The sequence below is a fragment of the Manacus vitellinus genome, unplaced genomic scaffold, assembly GCF_001715985.3.
Source record: "Manacus vitellinus isolate BGI_N305 unplaced genomic scaffold, ASM171598v3 scaffold_68_pilon, whole genome shotgun sequence".
In the NCBI taxonomy this organism is placed as follows: domain Eukaryota; kingdom Metazoa; phylum Chordata; class Aves; order Passeriformes; family Pipridae; genus Manacus; species Manacus vitellinus.
In genome coordinates, this window is record NW_021940744.1 from 1,070,377 (window position 1) to 1,090,532 (window position 20,156).

Consider the following 20,156-nt stretch of genomic DNA (forward strand, 5'->3'; position numbering starts at 1 on the left):
GGATGGGTAAAAATCTTGGGGGTGAATCTTTTTAAACCAACACTAAACTTGGTCAGGTTTGAAGTACTGAAGATGATATGTAACATCAAGTTCGGTGTTCTGCTAAAGAGCCTCCTTCCTTCTGAAACTCACACACTCTGGGCACGGGATCGTTGTACCGAAGAGTAATGGAGCAATTAAGCAACTGCTTAATTACCTTGAGGAGACCAGGCTCACCCAGAGCACCCCTGAAACAGCGTCTCACAAGTCTATAGATCTCTCAGCTGAGATAAAACACTCAATGCACAGCACTTCTAGAGGTCACACGTGGATCAGGCTCTGTTACAGATACATTTAATGGGCTCTGCCCATAGCCTGCAGAGGAGGCTGCGGGGGTTTCCTCACCCCACATCTGGGAGCTGTGCGAGCAGACACCGGGGAGGAAACACCGTTTACTGCTGTGCATTTGAAAGGTGTCAACTCAGAGAATTCAGGCTCTGCTCAGTGTAGCCTATCTTTTATCAAATGTGGCTGAGAAGCTTTTCGTAGCACACAGTCACGTGGAATGTGCAAGTCAAGCTCCATTGGAGAGCCTGGAGAGATAAACTGTGGAAAATTCATGAGCCATAAACTGGATTGCTATTCTGTCTCATCATTTAGCAGATGAAAATATGCCAAATCCCAGAAGCTTTATACCCAAGAACAGATGTTGGCGTGTGCACTGAATGGGAAACTTCCCTGTCTAATTACAGCTAGGGTAAAACCAAAGTGAGAACTGAATAGTTTACTTAATTATAACATTTATACTTGGTACTACCTGCTCCCCAAGATCCCCAAGCATCTCACAAACGTTAGCTAATTAAAGGCTGTAATTTCCCTTTCAAGATAGGGAAATGCTGTGTTTTAATGGCAAGGCTTGTGTCCTAAGCATCTTAAAAAGATACCATGAGAAACGTGAGCCAAGTCAGGAACATATATAAATGATCCTATTTCTATCCTGCTTAAAAACAAAACCATCCTCTCTAGGATAAGAAATCCACATTAGATTTTAGGCTGATATAACATCCACACTGCAGTTATCAATTATAAGGGAATACAATCAAAACAAAAATACCACCAGAACCAAGAAAAATACTTCCCCACATTTTCTCCTATGAAATCCTGATCTTTGAGGTTTTTTTCCCCTTACTCTCCCTAAAAGTTCCTTCTTTAGACCCCTGTTTAAACCTTTGCCTTGCTTTTCTTCCTTCACGAGTAGTTCAGACTGTCATCTCAACACCATGGAATGAACTCCAGTGGTTGTTGGTCTAACACAGGGGCCTTAACCACAGCTCTGCTGACAGGTGCAAATGTATCATCAGGGGGACTGGGAAATCTTTGCCACCTTGTTGGCTACTTCTCCTTGTCTGATTGCAAATGAGACATGCCAAGGAACCAGTTTCTTTGACACGCTGCATAACAGCACTTGAGTGGGCCCTTTGCTTCAGAGGGAACTCTGTGTGTGCTCACACCCCCTGTGTGTGCTCACACCCCCTGTGTGTGCTCACACCCCCTGTGTGTGCCCACACCCCCTGTGTGTGCCCACACCCCCTGTGTGTGCCCACACCCCCTGTGTGTGCCCACACCCCCTCCCTGTGCGTGCTCTGCCACGGCCTCAGACACACAGTTTGTTAGCAAACAGAAGCACTTCAGTGAAATGTGTGTGAAATCCATTAGGAGAGATGATTAACTATCCAAAACTACCTTAGAAGATTTCCCCAAGGGAAAGGAGCCATTTGAAGCCCACTGACTTTGTAGGCAGGATAACAAGGTGCTGTTGACAGAGAGAGCTGCGAATGGAATAGAACTGTCCTGCATAAATAATAATTATCTACTGCTAGAGGAAACTGTTAATCATTATTGTCTGAAAGTCAAAATCAGGTTGCAGAGAGTAGTCTCAAGAAGATGTGTCACAAGATAAAAACAGCCCTTTTCTTAGGACAGGCTGTTGGCTGAAATATATTCTGAATCCTTTCTATCTAAGTAACACAAAAATGTTATCCTTAAGAGTTATTTTCAAAAGCTTGGAAGGAGGTCTTAAAATCGAGCTGCAGAAGATACCCCTAGAGAATCACAGTTGTTCAGGCTGGAGAACCAAAAATGACATTTTGATAAAATAGCCCTAAAGAGAAAGTTAGAGTTGGTTGTGCTTTAGCTACTACCCTGATTCTGAGGGACTGGCAAGAAGCACTGAGAACCCACAAACAGGAGAGTGGATTTTAACAGGTTCTTAATCACAGAGTCAGGTTGGAAGGGACCTCAAAAGATCATCTGGTCCAACCTCTCGTGGGTGAGGGAGTCTAATGGGATTATCTAACACCTCATGCCATTGCATCCTGAGAACTTTCAGCAGCAGAGACTCCACCACACCCCTGGGGAGGTTGTTCCAGTGAATGGTTGTTCTTGCTATAAAAAATATCCTTATATCAAGATGAAATGAAAGGTATGGTGGGGTGGGGAGACAGTATATGAAGTGCTGCTTCATCTATGAACTGAATATTCTAGGGAAGAGATAAAAATGGCATTTGTGGTCACTTATTAAAGAAAGAAATCAGATGAAACCTCTTATTTTTGTAAGTGCAGAAAGTCTTGATGACAGTCTGAACTACTCGTGAAGGAAGAAAAGCAAGGCAAAGGTTCATTTCAACAGCAGATGGTGGTAAAATGATATAATTTTATCTCTATCTTTCAAAGGTTTTGAGAATCAAAATATAATCAGGCTGCTGAGTGCACAACCTAATGCAGGAGGAGGCTTTGCTGGCTGCCTTCCTCCCTCCTTATTTTTCTCTCAGTTATGTTTTACTGTCATTCAACATGTAAACAACATTCACTCCTTGGATACCAGTGCTCATAAAATACCAAATTGTAAGTAACATTCATCATTCTGCCCTGCTTGGTTGCAAATAATTTATAAATGTCTGGGTTTTTCACAGAATTGAATCTGATACATAATCTGAGGCGCTTTCCTGCAATCAAACGTTCTCATAATGCATTAATGGTGACATGGCAAAGTTCAGTAGATCTCCACTTGCATTGTATGTATGTGTATATAGATATATATATATATACACACACACACATATGCACTTATCCCATAGCAAGGCTCAGCCAGACATTAGCCTTGCTACAAATCTAGAATTTCCATCCTCAATATCCAAACAGGACACATCACGTCCCACCAAAAATAAATACTTTTGAGTGGAGAGGTTGAAAACTTGGGGTAAAAACTCTCTTTTCTTAGTTGTCAGAGGGCGAGGTGAGGTCATGAAAGCTTCCCTGTAATGAGGACTAGAAGCTTCTCTCTCTGTTGACACCTGAGATTAAAGACACCAGGTAAGCATAAGAATGCTGCTTACCCAGGATTCCTCCTCAAAAATTAGGAGAACAGCACACTGCTAATGGTAAACTCTGGAGAGGAGCTCTGCTCTTTTCTTTCCTATCCATAAGTGTGTCTTAGGTTCCCAGTTCACATGGAGTGCAACCAAACCCATGTAAGTCTATTTTGAGCAAGTTATAATGTTTATAATCAAATACACAAGCTGTTAGTACTTAGGCCATATTACCAATTTGCACGTCAAGGCTGCTTTTAAAACAGATTCTAAAACTGATTTGTTACAAATAAACAGATTGATGCAAGTACAGCTCTAGGCAGTGGCTGTGGAGAAGGGAAAGAGCTCTGCACACCTTGAGTACTTAAGTAAAAAAAATCCCCTGAAACCAGTAACTCCACAAGAACAAGAGACTTTGCCTTGCCTTAACTTTGTAATCATTATCTTCAAGCGCTGTGGTGAAAAGTTCCCCTGGACTTCTCCCCTCCCAGGTTTTCCTGCAGGAGTGCTGTTGGCCCTGTCAGCTGCCGTGTCAGGACCCTGAGGAGAACACTGCTTTAAGTTTGCTCCTTTGATGTCAGCCCTGTGACTCTTTGAAGCTGGAGTCTCCTTTTGGAAGGCTGGAGGGGCAATGCTGGATCTGGAAGAACAGGAATGAAGAGTTGTAGCAAACCCAACACCAGTGGGAATCAGCAAGGGGGAAACTCTGGTTGTTAGGACATGTCACAGGACATGCACTTGGGACAGGAGTGAAAGTTCTGAATAGGGATGCAAAAATCAGAAACTTTCAGATGTGGTTCTGGATTTTATTTCCTATAAAGTAAGGAATCCTAGAGCTGAGAATCACCTCCAGCTGTTGCACACTCCATTTGCCTGTCCCAGTGGCCAAGAAATTACACGGGTTTGTATATATGTAAATTGGAAAAAATGAAATAAAATACACGTGTGGAACTTTTCTTGTTTACTAAACACTCCCATCATATTTGGTAAATTCAAAGACCATTTTCTTCTCTGCTTAGTCACTAGTTATGAAATCTGGTGACACAGCTAGAGGTGCTCATTCCTGCTCCACTGCCATTAGAGGCTGTATTTTAATTAGTTAGGACATTCATGTCAAAGCAGCTAATGCACAGGCCTTTACAAATCCATTGCTGGAGCTCCCTGGGTGTCAAACATGACACATTGATTTGTCACCTCAGGTAGAAATGGGGGTGGTGCACAGGAACCAGCAAATAAAGCACAGCTCAGGGCCCTTCCCGCTGCCCAGCGCTCACGAGGGAGCAAACAAGCACAGCTCAACCTACTGATCTCAGCAGAAAATCCAGGAGGAAAATCCATCCCTTGGAGATCCAGTGGATTCTTTACCGCTTCAAATGGGCAGCCACACCTTCCTGGGAAGACAAAAGCCTTCCCAAATGTTGGAAATGAGTTTATGGGGTGGGATTTGCAGCCTGGTAACAGAGGAAGGCTGACATCACACTGTCACTGACCAGACTTCAGTGCAGCAGGACACCAAATCTAGCAATTAGACCTGTCATTTTCCCTTCTTAACTAAGGAAACCACAGTGACTCTTCCTAGAGGAGTAAGAAATCCTCCTTCCATTTGATTAACAAAGATGTGACCGAAACTTTCCTCCCAAGTGGGCTGATGTTCCTGCATGATTAACTGCCCTGCAAAAGGACAGCAGGCGCAGGCTGCAGAAGCTGAATGATCCTGCAGACATGATTAATGAAGGAGAGGACTAAATCCCCACCACATCTGGATTTGCTTCTTCTGACCACAGATGGTTTTGGTTGCTTTTTATTCCGAGTATATTCATTAAGACTAAGCACAGGGTTTAAACACAGCCTTCCTGTTCCAAGGCTCCATTTTCCATGGAGAAGCTTCTCGTCAGGAGTCTGTCCAAGAAGGCATATGTAGCAAATGAAATGGGATTTGCTAAACCATCTTGCACACTGAATGAGCTGCAAGAGTTCAAAAGGAGATGCACAAAGGAAAGCTGAACAGTTTGGATTTTTGATGTATTTTCCCTGCTCTGAAGTGATTGCTCTCGTCTGCCTCATTTTCCTTCCAGATAATTTTATAAAAACCTCAGCACTCCTAGGGTTTGAACTCACAGTAAATGGATCCCAAAATGTTCACAAGTTTTTCTGTTCATTAAGTTTGGCTGTTGAGAACCTAAATCCATCCATCCAAGCCTGGCTTCTGGCACGGGGAAGCCACACAACAAAGGACACGATGTGCTAATCTGTCAGCGGGGAGATACCTGCTGACCCTGTAATCCTGTTAGCATCCTGCTCCTCTCCACATCAGCTGCACTCACACAAGAATTTGCCTGGACAAAAGGCCATCACCTCTTGGGCAGCACCAGTACGTCCAGGAGGCATCTCAGTGGCCAAGCAGGCAGCAAGAATCTTACCAGTTAGCAACTACTCTGATTATTTGGGTGATAATATCTGGGCACAGGGTTTCTCCTTGTCCTTTAGGACACCAAATGTAATTAACTGGTGTATTATGACCTCTGCACTGATTTTCTCATCCTTGCTGCTCTAATTGCTAACATGGATAACAATAATCTGCCTTTTTAGCATGTTACCTGGCTGGGGTTCTCTCCTGCCTCTTTAACTATCCCACAGAAGAAAGAGGAGTGGCCTTGTTTATATAATAGTGATCTACTTAGAACTGATAAACTTTCTCAAGTCACTAGTAATTCTGTTTTCTTCTCAAAGCAATGTAGGTGTCAGTGTTTATTTGGCTTTTATTTTAAAAACTGCTTGATTTCTGACAGATCCACCATTGCAAGTGCAGCTGTTTTGCTGTGCAGTACTGAACACACTGGTATGTTTACTGCATTAAAAGGGCCCTCAAAAAAGGATGATTTTATTGCTTTTCTGATGATTAGCAGAGACCTGTATTCTCCTGGCTACCTGTGCAGTTCAACTTTGCCAGATTGGTTTTGACCACAGTTGGTTGCACTAATGTTTGTAAGTGAAATGCAACCATTGCTTTTCCTTCCTTTCCTATTCCATAATAAAGTTAGTATTTCCGTAGGCACTGGAATCCTCATTTGCCTGACATGAGAGAAAATAACAACATTCTTCTGTTATCCCAACTTTGAAACATGATGATTAGAAGCATTATGATAGATCACAGAAAAATCTAGCTTGGAAGGGGCTTCTGGAGACCATCTGCTCCAAACTTCTGCTGGAAGCAGGGCCATTGAGTTAGGCTGTCCAGGGCTCTGTCAAGCCAAGCCTCGAATATTTCCAGTGAGGGGAAATTTTACCACTTCCCTGGCAACTTAGTCCACTGTTTAATTGTTCTCACAGTGGTGGTTTTTTTTACGTAAACCCAGACAGAATTTCTGCTCGAGGGGAGTTGTTTGTATGAGCCTTAATGTGTTTTCCCTTGATGTGTTTAGATGCACAAATTAGCTCTTGCCCATCTGAAGAACCAAGAGAAGAACCAGCAGTGGCCTTGTTTTATTTCTGATGCCACACTGGATGTTTCTTTGCACAGCCCCTGTAACTACTGCATAGAACTGGGGGCTTGCAGTACTCTGTCATTACCAGAGAACACAGAAGTGGGTAGCAGGCTGAAATCAAGGGTGTTAATGTCTTATAACAGCCCCTCACTCATTTTAAAATGAAGTTTTTGAGGAGTTTGCCTATATGGTACAATTGAGCTGTGAAGGTCCCAGCCACTGGACTCCCATTTTGAGCACACACATCCCCACTGAGGACTGAAAGCAGTGTGTGCAAACCAAACCTTGCAGTCCTGCCAAAAATTACCTGGTACTTGGCACGCTGCCCAGAATTCAAATCTTGCAAAATTTTAGTCTCTCCATTTCTCTGCTATTTCTGTAGCTATTTAAACCACTGCCAATAAAATAAAGGGAAAAAAAAGAGAGAGACGATAAAAATGTTTATATTATGGGCTAAACACACATAATGGTCTGGCTACAGTTCCCTTCTCTTTCCCCAAGTACTTGAAAGAATAAGAAGAGGAAACTCTAAAAAGAACCAGCAATCTAAACAAAGGTGGTGAGGTCAAACTCTCCCTTGCTCCTCCTTCCTTCTCTTTATCGCTGGTGGCCACTTGGCTGCTGGTCCCAGCTCAAGGCACTGCTTGCATTGTTAGGCCATGGACAAAAACAATAAAGCACAAAAAAGGTCTGGAGGAGGGCTCAGTGATAGCTTGAGCTATTCCAGACTTTTGCCTTGTGCAAAATGAAAATCCTCTGAAAACAAGGAAAAATAAACCAGAAAACAAAGGAAAATAAGCCAAAGTTCATGTAGAATCCTAGAATCCCAGAATGGTTTGGGCTGGGAGGGACCTTAAATCTCATTTCATTCCAAGCCCCTGCCATGGGCAGGAACACCTTGAACACTAACAGGGTTGGGGAGAATTTCTTCCCATTTCTTCCCTGTGGCAGTGGGAAGCCATTCCCTGTGTCCTGTCCCTCCATCCCTTGTCCCCAGTCCCTCTCCAGCTCTCCTGGAGCCCCTTTAGGCCCTGCAAGGGGCTCTCAGCTCTCCCTGGAGCCTTCTCTTCTCCAGGTGAACCCCCCCAGCTCTCCCAGCCTGGCTCCAGATCAACTCAGTGGCCTCCTCTGGACTTGTTCCAACAGCTCCACATCTCACTTGTGTTGGGGTCCCAGAGCTGGATGCAGCCCTGCAGGTGGGGTCCAGGAAGTACCAGCCCCAACTGTGGCCACCTTGGATGCCATTCCATCACTAGAGTGAGTTCCACAAGCAACAGCTCTGTCTGTATTTAGGTTTAGGAGAGGGAGGAAAAGCTGTTTTGAGGAAGCACGTTCTGTTTGGGGACAGGGGGGGTGGAAGTTGCTGCCACTCAGTGCAGTTCCCCTAACTGCTGGCTGTGCCATGGCAAAAGGAGTCAGGAGACCTGTCTGACAGGGCTCCAGTGTCCTGTCTCCTGAATGTTCCTCCTGTCTGCCAGGAGCCCTGTACTGCTACAGCCCTGAAAACAAACACAGCCCAAGCTGTAACCTCGGTGTGTGTTGCCTCATTCCATAATCTAGGAATGCAGGCAGCCAACACTCACTGGATCAATGGAGAGTCTTTGTAAGGGAATTTTCCAGTTTAACAAGGAACTAGTTCACTGTAGGGACTGGTATCCAGGGCTGTAACTGAGGTACTGGGGCAACACAGTAAAAATAAGGGAAGCTGAACAGTTCCTGCCAAGCTTGCTCTCACACATCTACTTCCAGAGGAGTGACAAAGATTATGCTCCTGACTGATCAAAGGCTGGAGATGCTGACATGAGTGACAGGAATCAGATTTTCAGTCCATGTTCATATATCCTGCCTGTAGCCATGAATGTGGAATGCACTAGCTACCAAAACCATGGATGCTCAGTCACCCACTCTAACTCTCTGAGGTTATGCAAAATATAACCTCAGCCAAAACTTTAAAGTAGCCGTTCTCTTCCCTTTTTATTGAGATGTTTTCACACCAACGTTACTCCTTGCTGTCTGGCGCCCTCTCCTGCACACTCGCTTGTGTAGGATGTTCTGGTGACAGAGAATCCCCCGCACCCTCCTCCTCCGGTGAAGTCTTTCCATACAAAAGTCCCTCTTGCCCCAGCACATCTCCCTGTTTTTCAGATACCCACGTTGTGACCACTCATCACACTCCAGGAGGCTCCCAGGCAATCTCAGCTTAGCTAAGGAAAAGTTATCATGCAGTTAGTTTTCTTCACAAATTAGAATCATCCCAAGTATCCTCAACTCAAAATCATATAAACATAGAATGGTTTGGGTTGGAAGGGACAATGAAATTCATCTTCTTCCACCCCCTGCCATGGGCAGGGACACCTTCCACCAGCCCAGGTTGCTCCAAGCCCCGTCCAACCTGGCCTTGGACACTTCCAGGGATCCAGGGGCAGCCACAGCTTCTCTGGGCAACCTGTGCCAGGGCCTCCCCACCCTCACAGCCAACAATTCCTTCCCAATATCCCATCTATCCCTGCCCTCTGGCAGTGGGAAGCCATTTCCCCTTGTCCTGTCCCTCCATCCCTTGTCCCCAGTCCCTCTCCAGCTCTCCTGGAACCCCTTTAGGCCCTGGAAGGGGCTCTCAGGTCTCCCTGGAGCCTTCTCTTCTCCAGATGAACCCCCCCAGCTCTCCCAGCCTTTCCTCATAGGAGAGGTGCTCCATCCCTCTGATCATCTTCATGGCCCCATCATGCCACCTTCAGCCTCCTTGCTGCTCCCTGTAGTAAGGGAGCAACAGCTCTGTGCCAGTGATGTCCCTGCCCTCTGTAGAGGCAGTAAAAAGCTGACAGATTTGGTGGCTCTGCTCCAGCTGGGAATGTTTTGCACAGAAGGCCCATTGTATCTGCAGCACAGGGAGTTCAGAGAGGGGTGACTCGACCTCTGCCTCAGGTCGTCACAGCCTCAAACAGCAGCTCTGAGACTGAACTTTTGCTCCAGGTATGTGTTCTCTTGCCCTGGTGTGAGAATGAGTAGAGTGGTGCATCAACTGGCCTGGAGAGACGGAGGGTCAGGGCTTTCCTTTCAGGGTGAAAGGGCAGTCGTTCACTGCAGGAGCAATGCTCTGAAATTGGCCATCCGGCTCCCAAAACTCAATGTGCTTACCCTTTGTCTCTCCAGGGCAGCTGGTGAGCCACTCTTGGAACTAAAGGGACAGCAAGAGCTTTCTGTGCTGGTGCCTTTTGTCTGGGAGGAATCTTTGTCTGCATGGAATTTTGGGAGTTGGACTGGCAATTTCAGTGCATGGCTCTGAATAGCCAACAACAGCCCTTATCCCAGGGAAAGAAAACCTAGGACCTTTGGGGTTCGGGTGCACTTGGTGGGCCAGCCTGGGCACTCCATGGGCAGCAAGAGCTATCTGGTGTGGCACCTTTTGTCTGGGAGGAATCTTCATCCGTATGGAATTTTGGGAGTCGGACTGGCAGTTTCAGCGCAGGATTCCTGAAAATGAAAACCACCCCTTTTCCACAGGAAAGAAAGAACTTACTGTTGTGGTTTCTGGTGCAGTTGGTGGGCCAGCCTGGGCACTCCATAAGCAGCAAGAGCCTTCTGGTGTGGTACCTTTGGTCTGGGAGGAATCCTCGTCCATATTCAATTTTGGGAGCTGGATTGCCTATTTCGGCCCTAGGATTTCTGCAAGTGAACATCAGCCCTTTTCCCCTGGAAAGAAAGACCTTACCTTTATGGTTTCTGGTGCACTTGGTGGGCCAGCCTGGGCACTCTGTGGGCAGCAAGAGCTTTCTGTCCTGGCACCTTTGGTCTGGGAGGAATCTTCATCCGTGTTCAATTTTAGGAGTCGGACTGGCAATTTCAGCGCAGGGCTGAAAAAAGCAAACAGCCCTTATCCCCAGGAAAGAAAGCCTGGAACCTTTGGCTGTTAGGTGCAGTTGGTGGGCCAGCCTGGGTACTCCATGGGCAGCAAGAGCTTTCTGGTGTGGCACCTTTTGTCTGGGAGGAATCTTCATCCCTATGGAATTTTGGGAGTTGGACTGGCCATTTCAGCACAAAGCTCAAAAAAAAGGGAAAGCTCTTGCTGTCCCTGTAGTGCTGATAGTGGTGCACCAACTCCCCAGGAAAGATGAGGGGTCAGGGCTTTCTTTCCTGGGCGGAACAGCAGTCGTTGGCTTGCAGGAGCTCTGTGCTGAAATTAGACATCTGACTCCCAAAATTGCATACGGACGAAGAATCCTCCCAGGCCAAAGGTGCCCCGCACAGAAAGCTCTTGCTGTCCCCTGGAAGCTCCTGCCCCCCTTATCTGGAGATAAAAATATATGGTCCCAACTCCCACCAAAGACAGGGAATGGGGCACAGACCCTGAGGAGGGTCTGAATTCCTAGAAGAGGAAGCAATATGGGGCTCGCACTTAATCACCGTGTTTCTGCATCCTCCTCTCACGGGCCGATTGCCAAACCACTTTCTCTCCTGTTTCCTTCCTCCTCGTTGGCTTTTTTACACTCTGTCAAGCAGTTCACACTGCTTCCTCATCCCCACTCAGTGTTCCAAGACTTCTCATCATATTTTCCTAGTTTATCATCAAAAAGCTGCCAGAAACTAAGAAGAGAAATTATGTCTTACAGAACCACACAGGGAATGCTTTGACTTTTGGCCAATGCTCTGCTGCACCGTTTCTGGTATTTGATCTATATGTTTTAGAAGGCTTTTTACTTGTAGGTTGGGGATGAGAAGTAGATGCCTGTTCTCAGTAAAAATTCACAGATGCTGGCTATTCATTTTCTGTAGGTGCCTTGGAAAAATCCTTCTGGACAGGGTGGCCTGTTTGACTATTCTCTGATCAACGGCTACACAAAACCACTGTAAATTATTTCACAGGAAAACACATTAAAAATTTGGTTTCAGCTGCTTTGTGGAAACAGTTGTGGCCTCTCATTGTCCAAGAACTCTGTATCACTGACTTCTTTTGAACAGACTATTTTCTCTGTAACTGTTCCTGCTGGAGGTTAAGTGTTCAGGACCAGGACATGTGCTAAGCCTGGAAGTTTGTGAAAGCTCTTCCTCCACTTGTGCTGTGGATTTAGGTCCCCCCTCCCCATGCACAGCAACCCACCAGACTTCTGCAAAACAAACCACTGAAACCAGCAGGAAAAGGAACCCTGAAATTCTCATGAATTGAAACTGCCTTGTGGAAGATTTCCTTCAGCATACCTGTTCCTGCAGCACAGCAGGGAGTTCTGTGAAGAATACAGAAGAATGTAACAAAGCTTCCAAAAATGCCTGCTGTTTTATGGGAGTACAACTTTTGGTATCTATTGACAGTTTCATCCCACTATCCCTTAGCTTGGAACTCCTTTTAAACAGTACTATTTAAATGGCTTGTTTTAACTAGTTTTTTTAAGGAAGTGTTGTGTATTGTTGCTAAATTATTACTAAAAACCCTGCTTTTTATGGCTCATGAAAAAATAAAAAGACATCAACTTTCTTCCACCTGCCTCCACTAATGTCAAGGTGTTTCGGAATCTTTGGCTTTGAACTTTGAGAAAATTAAGTTTTCAAAGTTCCTCATGTTCTTTTTGAAAGTGGGGATGATTTATGCACATGTAGACACTACAGAATCAGTACCTGAAGAGAATCACTACATTCTATTGCCTTCCTTCTCAATTTTTTTATTCCCTGGAAGTGTCCAAGGCCAGGTTGGACAAGGCTTGGAGCACCTTAGGATAGTGGCAGGGGGTGGGACTGGATGGGCATTAAGGTCCCTCCCAACCCAAACCTTTCTGTGATTCTATGAGCAGAGCTGTCTTGCCAATTCAGAGATAGGTAAGAACACAGAGGGCAATTCAGAATTCCTAAAGTAGGAGCTTAGAGTAGATAGTGTGGGAAAAAATGCCAGCTTAATGTTATGAGTACAAAAAAAAAGCTTCTTTGCTCAGTCCTCACCCCTGAGCATCCTCCTGCTCTGCATTCCCTGCACTGCCTGTCATTCCCAGTCACACATAAGAGAGTTCTTCAGGGCTTCTAATTTTTATTGTCACCTTGTTCCCACTGTTGTGTTAATTAGATTAACCCAGACTCCCAGGGAGGCTGGAACAATGACAAACACTGTAGTGACCTGTCAGCTCTCTCTGAAAGCCCTTTCTCTGGCATTGCAAATGTGCTGTCCCCACAGCCCACACCTCTGTGGGATGGAAAGGATCTGCCTGGATCACCCCTGCTCACAAACACTGCAATAATCAGCACAGAAAAGGAAATTCCTAATGACTGGAAACCTCAGGCACACTATCAACCTTTCCAGTCAACCACCATGAAGAGGGTCATGGAACCAGAATGTATTAATACTGTGATTTTTAAATGTATTAATACTGTCATTTTTAACTATACAATGCAAATATTTTGGGGAGAGAGGCCCTGTCAGAAATCTAAACTGACTGTGCATTAATACTCATCGTTTGCTTTGTCTGGAAAGATTGGCTTGTTCCATTTTTCCCTCTTTACCTTAAATAGGTGGTAGCCTTTCCAATGCTTGTTCTGAAGACAGCAAAAAATTCTGGCAACTTATAACACAGACCCTCAGTTCTGTGGGGTCTCACTTGCAGGCAGTTAAATTCTAAATCCATGTCCTGACAGATTTCATCTGAGGAAAAAAGGACAATGCAAGAGTAAGTGCTGACCTGGCCTTCTTGTCTTAACGTCCAGAGACCCTCAGCAACAAGGCACTCCTCATTCCAGACCATGTGGAGAATTAGGGGGGGCTTCAGCAACTCAGGTTCTTTCCAAGGGATTCAGAAACCATTATAACAAATAATTATTTACTTCTCCCTAGCCCTGTGCCTCATTTCACTGAAGCCAAAACTGTTTAGGTCTCCTTTATGCAGTGTGTGTGTGTGTGGACATCTGCTGTGTCCATAAACCTGCATTACACATCTCCTTTTTCCTCTTACTGCAAATTTGAAGCACATGTGTGAGGCTGCAGGGAATAGGTGGAGGCCACATTTCTCCAAATTGTGTTTCGGCTACTATTTGGAAGGCAAAAAAATCTGCCAAATAGCAGAACCACAGACTTTAAAAGCAAGTAGTGACATACAGCCAAGATCTCACCTTTCCATTCCTCGGCCTGAAAATAACTGAAGAAGAGTGGAAGTGGAACCCAAAAGGAGAAATTGTTTCTTCTCTAGACCTCTACCCTAATCTAATGCCTGTCCCCAGCACCTACCAAAGTCCACTGCAGATCCCATAAGGCTGTTTAGAAGATTATCTGACAACTGTGATCTTGGAAAGAAACTCCCAACTGCAAAAATCCTCCTTAACATGCTGGGCTGAAACGTGAGCGTGTGCAATGTGCTCTGCCACCCCCAAATAAACCAGAGCTCACATCTGTATAACCCACACCCAGCAGAGCTGAGAACTCCTGACATTTGTGAGGAAGAAGCTGTGTTCTGAAGAAGTGCAAGAGTTGCTTTGGTGAGTCACATGTGGATTTGGAACAAGAGCCCAGTTGGCAAACACGTATTTTTCATAATTGCTTGAGGTCAGTGCTTAAGTAAAAATAATGGAAAAACCAGATGAGTTACAAGCAAACCTCCCTGAGTTATGTGTGAAACACTCAGCTCAGGGATAGGCTTGCAGAATTTAACCAGCCTCTGGAAAGTATGGCACCAGCATCCCTGGAGCTTCTCCACTCATGGAAACAGTGGGATTGGGGATGGTCTGCTCTGAGCAGCTACAAACCAGGTCGGTCTGTGCTACAAGGAACCCCCTCAAACAAGACATAAAAAGGGGGAAGGAGTGGTCATTCATTTGCTATAACTGATGCTTAAGCCAAGAATGACTAAAATGTATACTGATTATTTTTTCCAGGATTTTCCCCCCTCCTCTTTTTTTGCTTCCTTCTGCCTTCTCCTTTTCCTTGTCTATTTAAAAATACACTTTTGCTCACCACTTTTTAAATGGCTGTGAAAAGATCAGCACAACAGCCCAAGACATCCTCCTGCTCATTTACCTTCTGTATGATTTTCAGTGCAAGCATAAACCTTCAGCCATCTCAGCAAAGGGTCGCCTGGTTGGACCATTCAGTGGCAGAAAAAAAATCCCTGTATTTGCAGAAAAATAATCCCTGTGTTTGATTGTATCTGTTTCAGACTCCACAAGAGGGCACCAGATAATTATCTAAAATATCACCCAGGCAGCTGTTGTGACAAAGCTGTTAATTGCACCTAATTAGAGCTCAGCAGATGTATTAATTAATTAATTAATTAATCAGGCCTCAATACAGACATTCCATCTCCACCCAGCTTCCAGTTTGCTGCTCCTGTTTTGGATCCAAGGAGAGCTCTATGCAGGTATTGCTTCTCCCTCCAAATATTCCATTTCTAGTCTTGCTGCTGTCCTGGCTTGTGTCACACACCCCAAATATTGCACATACCTCAAATATTGCCCAGAGCCCCAGAGTGAGAACAGCCAGTGCTAAATTTGTATTGTAGGTCATAGCACAATTTTTTCACCACAAATGAAAAGTTCATCAGTGCAAGAACAGCCTCACTACGGGTTAATCCACAAACATTACCACACTTCAAAGTCTTTGACCCTATCTTTGCAACACTTGCAGTTATTTAAAAAAACCCAACTATTTCAAAGCATCATGCACAGAATTTTCCTACATTTCATAGGTGTTAACCACCCTTGTTTCCTTGCTGCAGAGGACAGGACATTGATTGCTGGCTGAATCACAAATTAAAAAGCTGTAAAAAGGGTTTAATCCTGTCCCTATTTCAAATTAGCTGTGCTGGGCACCATTCTGGATTCTTCTTTGCCCTGACACTACTTAGACTCTTCTGAAAGTATGTCCAAAATCTTTTGAGGAAACAAAAAGGAAAAAAAACAAACTAAAAAATATTTCTTTGCTCTCAACCCACTTCTCATTGCTGCAGCACATGCAAGCAGAAACAATTATCACCCTGTTTTTTGTTGTGGCTAAACAACATGTTTCAGGTAAGTGGAATTAATTCTCTTCTCTTCCTGTATTAAAGGGATAAAGCAAATGCCTAAAATAAAGATCCCAACAAATGAAAATATTTGTAATAAACTAATTACCTGATTAAATGATTACATTCTCTGTCTCCCTGCATTTCTCCACCTGTTAATATAGTCTTAAATATCAAACACAGCACTAATACCAGCCATTAAGTGCATACTACCCCCTCCAAAAGCCCAGTCAAGTATGTCTTTATAAACAATACCACTAATTATCCAGCTCTTTTATTTCAGTCAAACATCTTAATATGCCTTGAAGGCATTTTACAAGCTAAGGAGACAAAGTGTCCACTCAAAGCACCAATATTCTGAAAACAGGGTACATTTCTGACCACAAACCCTAAGGCTATAGATTTAGTAAACACAGGGTTTTTTCCAGTAAGTTTGGGGTTTTGCCTCATGAAATGTTGAAGAAAATGTTGAATTTTTCAGTTGCATGGCCTTTTTCTGTAATTTGAGAAGGTGCTACTTTGAACTATCCTTCATTTTTTAAATTGGCCAAACCCTTTGATCACTGGCTGAAACTTCATTTTCTGAAGCAGAGAATGTGATCTTGCAGCTACTTGTGAAGTTCTTGGCTAGTTTTGACCTCAGTTTTCACTTTGTTGATACAATTACTTTCCAACCATGCAGCTGAATGCTGTTATGGAAACACTGTCTGAAAAACACTAAATATTTCTGAATTACTGCCAGTCGTTGACACCACTGTGCTCAGGTTGTTCAGCTGCTGTGCTTGTAGGATTGCCTGGCCTGTATCTACTCTGGGATGCTTCCTGCCCATGCAACTGCCAAAGCTTTTATTTATATATGTATATATATATATATATTCCTGCCTTCTTAAAGCAACTTGCATTAATATCTTTCCCCACTGGGACAGCATTGTTCAAATGCTGGCTCTAAACTGTTTCTCAGGGAATTTTTTGGAAGAAAGAACTTAATAATGGTGGGGTCTGAATACTGAAGATCTTGTAGTGTCTCATGCAAAACTTATTTTCCAAAGGAATAAAGCTGATAGAGTCCCTCATTGGTGCATTTTGATCCTTGAACAACGTGGATTGTGCTACAATTCCCATTTATTCACATTACCTCTGTGAGTAGTTAATCTGCCGTGGCTCTCTCCTTCTCACTTATTTTGGTCTACAAGTCTCAAAATAAAGCCACGATCTTTTCCAAGCCCTGCAGATACATTGGCAGGTTATTATCTTACCCATCAGCCCAGGAAGGTAACAGAGATTCCAGCAGAGCTGACTGGTTTGGACACACATTGACAAGAAGCCCTTTCTTCCTGCCTCGTTGTACCCGATTTGATCCCGAGGAAAGCTGCTCTTTACACAGTTTGTAACCTGCACAAAGGCTAAATGCCTCAGAAATGCCTCCTGCCCTGTTTGACAGGGACAGTCAGCATGGGAAAAAGGATTATGTGAGTGCTGCCAGGGCAGCCCAGTCTCTCAGCCTGCTGAGACACCACCAATTACCTTACCTCACCCTACCAGTGCCCATTTATTTTTCCTTTGCTATCACTTATTTATACCCTCATCTTTCCTTGCTGTGATGTACCACAGCAGTTATGCACCAAAATGGACATTTTCTCCTGATTTCTCCCACCTTTTGCCTGCTGTTTACAGTTCTCTGCCTCTAGACTTTTAAAATGGGAGTATTTTATTTTTCTTTTACTTCTCTCTATATGCTGCATTCTAAAAGGCAGCGAATGGGTGACCTTCAATCACTTTAACAGGTAATAAATATTTTACCTGGAAGGAGGACATGGAAAAAGCATGTCTCAGTTGACTGGAGTAATTTTCTTTACTATTCTTTTGCTGCTGCAAGGAGCAGAAGAAATCTTTCCATTACAGCAGGAACAGTGGAGACGAGGAGCTGATGAAAGCTTTCTCAGCTCTCATGCTGCATGGCTTTTCTGCCTGCTGCAGAGAACAAAAACACTCACAAACACAGGTTTGAAATACAGTATTATCCACCTCTCAGGCTCTCTTATCTGCACTGTGAGAGCAGAATCACAGAATGATGGAATGACTTGGGCTGGAAGGGACCTCAGGAGGTCCCTGTCCAAGCTCCAGCTCAAAGCAGGTCAGCTCTGGGGGCAGATCAGGTCGCTCAGGGCTTGAACTACTTGGGTTTGGAAAACCTCCAAGGGTGGGGATGGCACGGCCTTGCTGGGCAGCTGTGCTGCTCTTGAGTGTCCTGGTGGGGAATAGGTTTTCCCTGCATTCAGCCCAAACCCTTCTTGGTTTGGCTTACTGTCACCCCTCACCTTGACTGAGAAAAGCCTGGCTCAGCCTCATGGGAAGGGCTGGATGATGCAGGGTCCCCAAAACCTTCCCTGCCCTGGGCTGACCAAGCCCTGCTCCCGTGGCCTTTCCTCACAGAGAAAGTTCTCCAGCCCCAGCCATCCTGGGGCTTCCTTTCCCTTTTCTTCCTCCAGTCTCTCAAGGCCTTTCCTGTTCTTGGAGCCCCAAACCGGGCACAGTATCTCAATGTGACCTAAGGAGTGCTGAGCATGAGGGACTAATCCCTCCCTGATCCCCTGCCATGCCCCTGCCAGAGGCAGAAGTGTCCCTGCCACTAAATGATACAGGAAATGTAAAACAAAATAAACATTTCTTAGAAATATGGTGAGTTGGACACCAATAACACAGCTTAATTTTGTTGGATTTCTTTCAACAAAATTTTCTTAGGAATATTTATAGTTTATTAATTTCCATGCCACTCTTTAGTTTAGTGTTTTGCCAGATGCTTCCCTGTGAGGGTGGGGAGGCCCTGGCACAGGTTGCCCAGAGAAGCTGTGGCTGCCCCATCCCTGGAAGTGTCCAAGGCCAGGTTGGACAGGGCTCGGAGTAACCAGGAAGATGTTGCTGCCCACGGCAGGGGGTGGAACTGGATGGGCTTTAAGGTCCCTTCCCAGCCAAACCATTCTGCAATTCTGTGATTCCAAGTCACCTTGCACTCCATCTGCCTTTGGAGATCTGCTTTCCTTACAACTGCATGCTCTCATTTTGAAAATCTTACTTTTGCAACGTTTAGTTTTTTTCGCATCAAAAAACTTTTCCCACCAGTGGTACATTAACATGGGAACTTCTTCACTCCCCTCAGTACTGCAGACAACTAACAAGTGAAGGAACTTTCACCAAAGGACACTTCGGGTACAGCAACAGCTTGACAATGTCTTCCTTTCCTCAGCACTGATGAACGGCTGAAACACCAGAAAATTTCAGTCATTAACTCTGAGTGTGATTCTAAAGGAGCAACTTACCCGATTCTCTTCTTCTGTTCTGTACCAGCTTTGAACTTTAACATTGAAAGAGCTCATCACGAACCACTGAAGAAAAATAATTCTTTTAAAAAAAGGAAACCTAATCAAGAACAAAAAAAGGACTGTTAAATCCTGTCCCCAGCTGACTCCCTCTGAGATTTAGCGGAGACATTTGATCACACTTAGAAAACAGAGATGTTATCACTGACTACTTTATCAAGCTCTTGTGAGGATTAATTATATAGGCTGCGGTGTAGGTCACAGGGAGTGTGAGGGAGTGAAAGGTACTCCATAAAAATAGTTGCTTAGAACAACGAGGAATAACCTGACATAGGCTAGAATTTCTTAAAAACATGTGAAGTTTTGCAAAAAGGGGTAACAGTCAAAGCTAGGATTTTTTTAATATTGAGAATATTAACTGTAAAACTCAAGGAAAACTTAAAATACTCCATATTGAATTGCTTAAATACTCCATATTGGTTAATCTTAATTATGTTGCTGCATGATTAAAGACTGAAGTATTAATTCAAATTCACGTCTCACAAGGTGATCTCTGTTCACTTTTTACCCGCACCACGTTTAATTACGCTAAGCACACTGCTTTGCTTTTGCTATAAAACAGTTAATGCCAAGACCAATAAAGGCACCAACAAAGACCCAAAGCTCATAAAAACAATCTTAACTTAACAAACATTAAAAGGCAGATGCTAGAAGACAAATGCTTATTCCACGTTATGACCGCGGAGTGGACTGGGGATGCTTGAAAACCCTGGAATGTGTAATTTTGTGCGGTGAGTAGGAGCAGGGCGAGTTGTGCCTCGGTTTCCATCGCGTTGGAGCAGCGTGAGGGTGGCAGTGCCCGGGCACTGGGCTCGGTGCCACGCTGCCCTGCCTGCCCGGGCTCCAGCTCCCTCCAGGGCCCACGAACTGCGGGCACGGCCCTCTCTCTGGAACGGTGGCCAAGAGCCGGACTGGCCAAGAGCCGTGCAGTTCAGGGAGGGGAGCCCAGCAAAGGCCACACGTTCAGCCCACTGGGGCTGA

The 20,156-nt window shown here is 44.6% G+C and overlaps 1 long non-coding RNA gene across 1 annotated transcript; it reads right to left on the minus strand.

The window, feature by feature from the left end:
- Window positions 1-3,417: 3,417 nt before the first annotated feature.
- On the minus strand, window positions 3,418-19,270 carry LOC108641537. Its single transcript, XR_003916261.1, has 4 exons — window positions 19,116-19,270; window positions 7,140-7,226; window positions 6,276-6,419; window positions 3,418-3,987 (listed from the first exon to the last, which is right to left on the minus strand). It is a non-coding gene; the product is annotated as an uncharacterized LOC108641537 (long non-coding RNA).
- Between the last annotated feature and the right edge of the window lie 886 nt (window positions 19,271-20,156).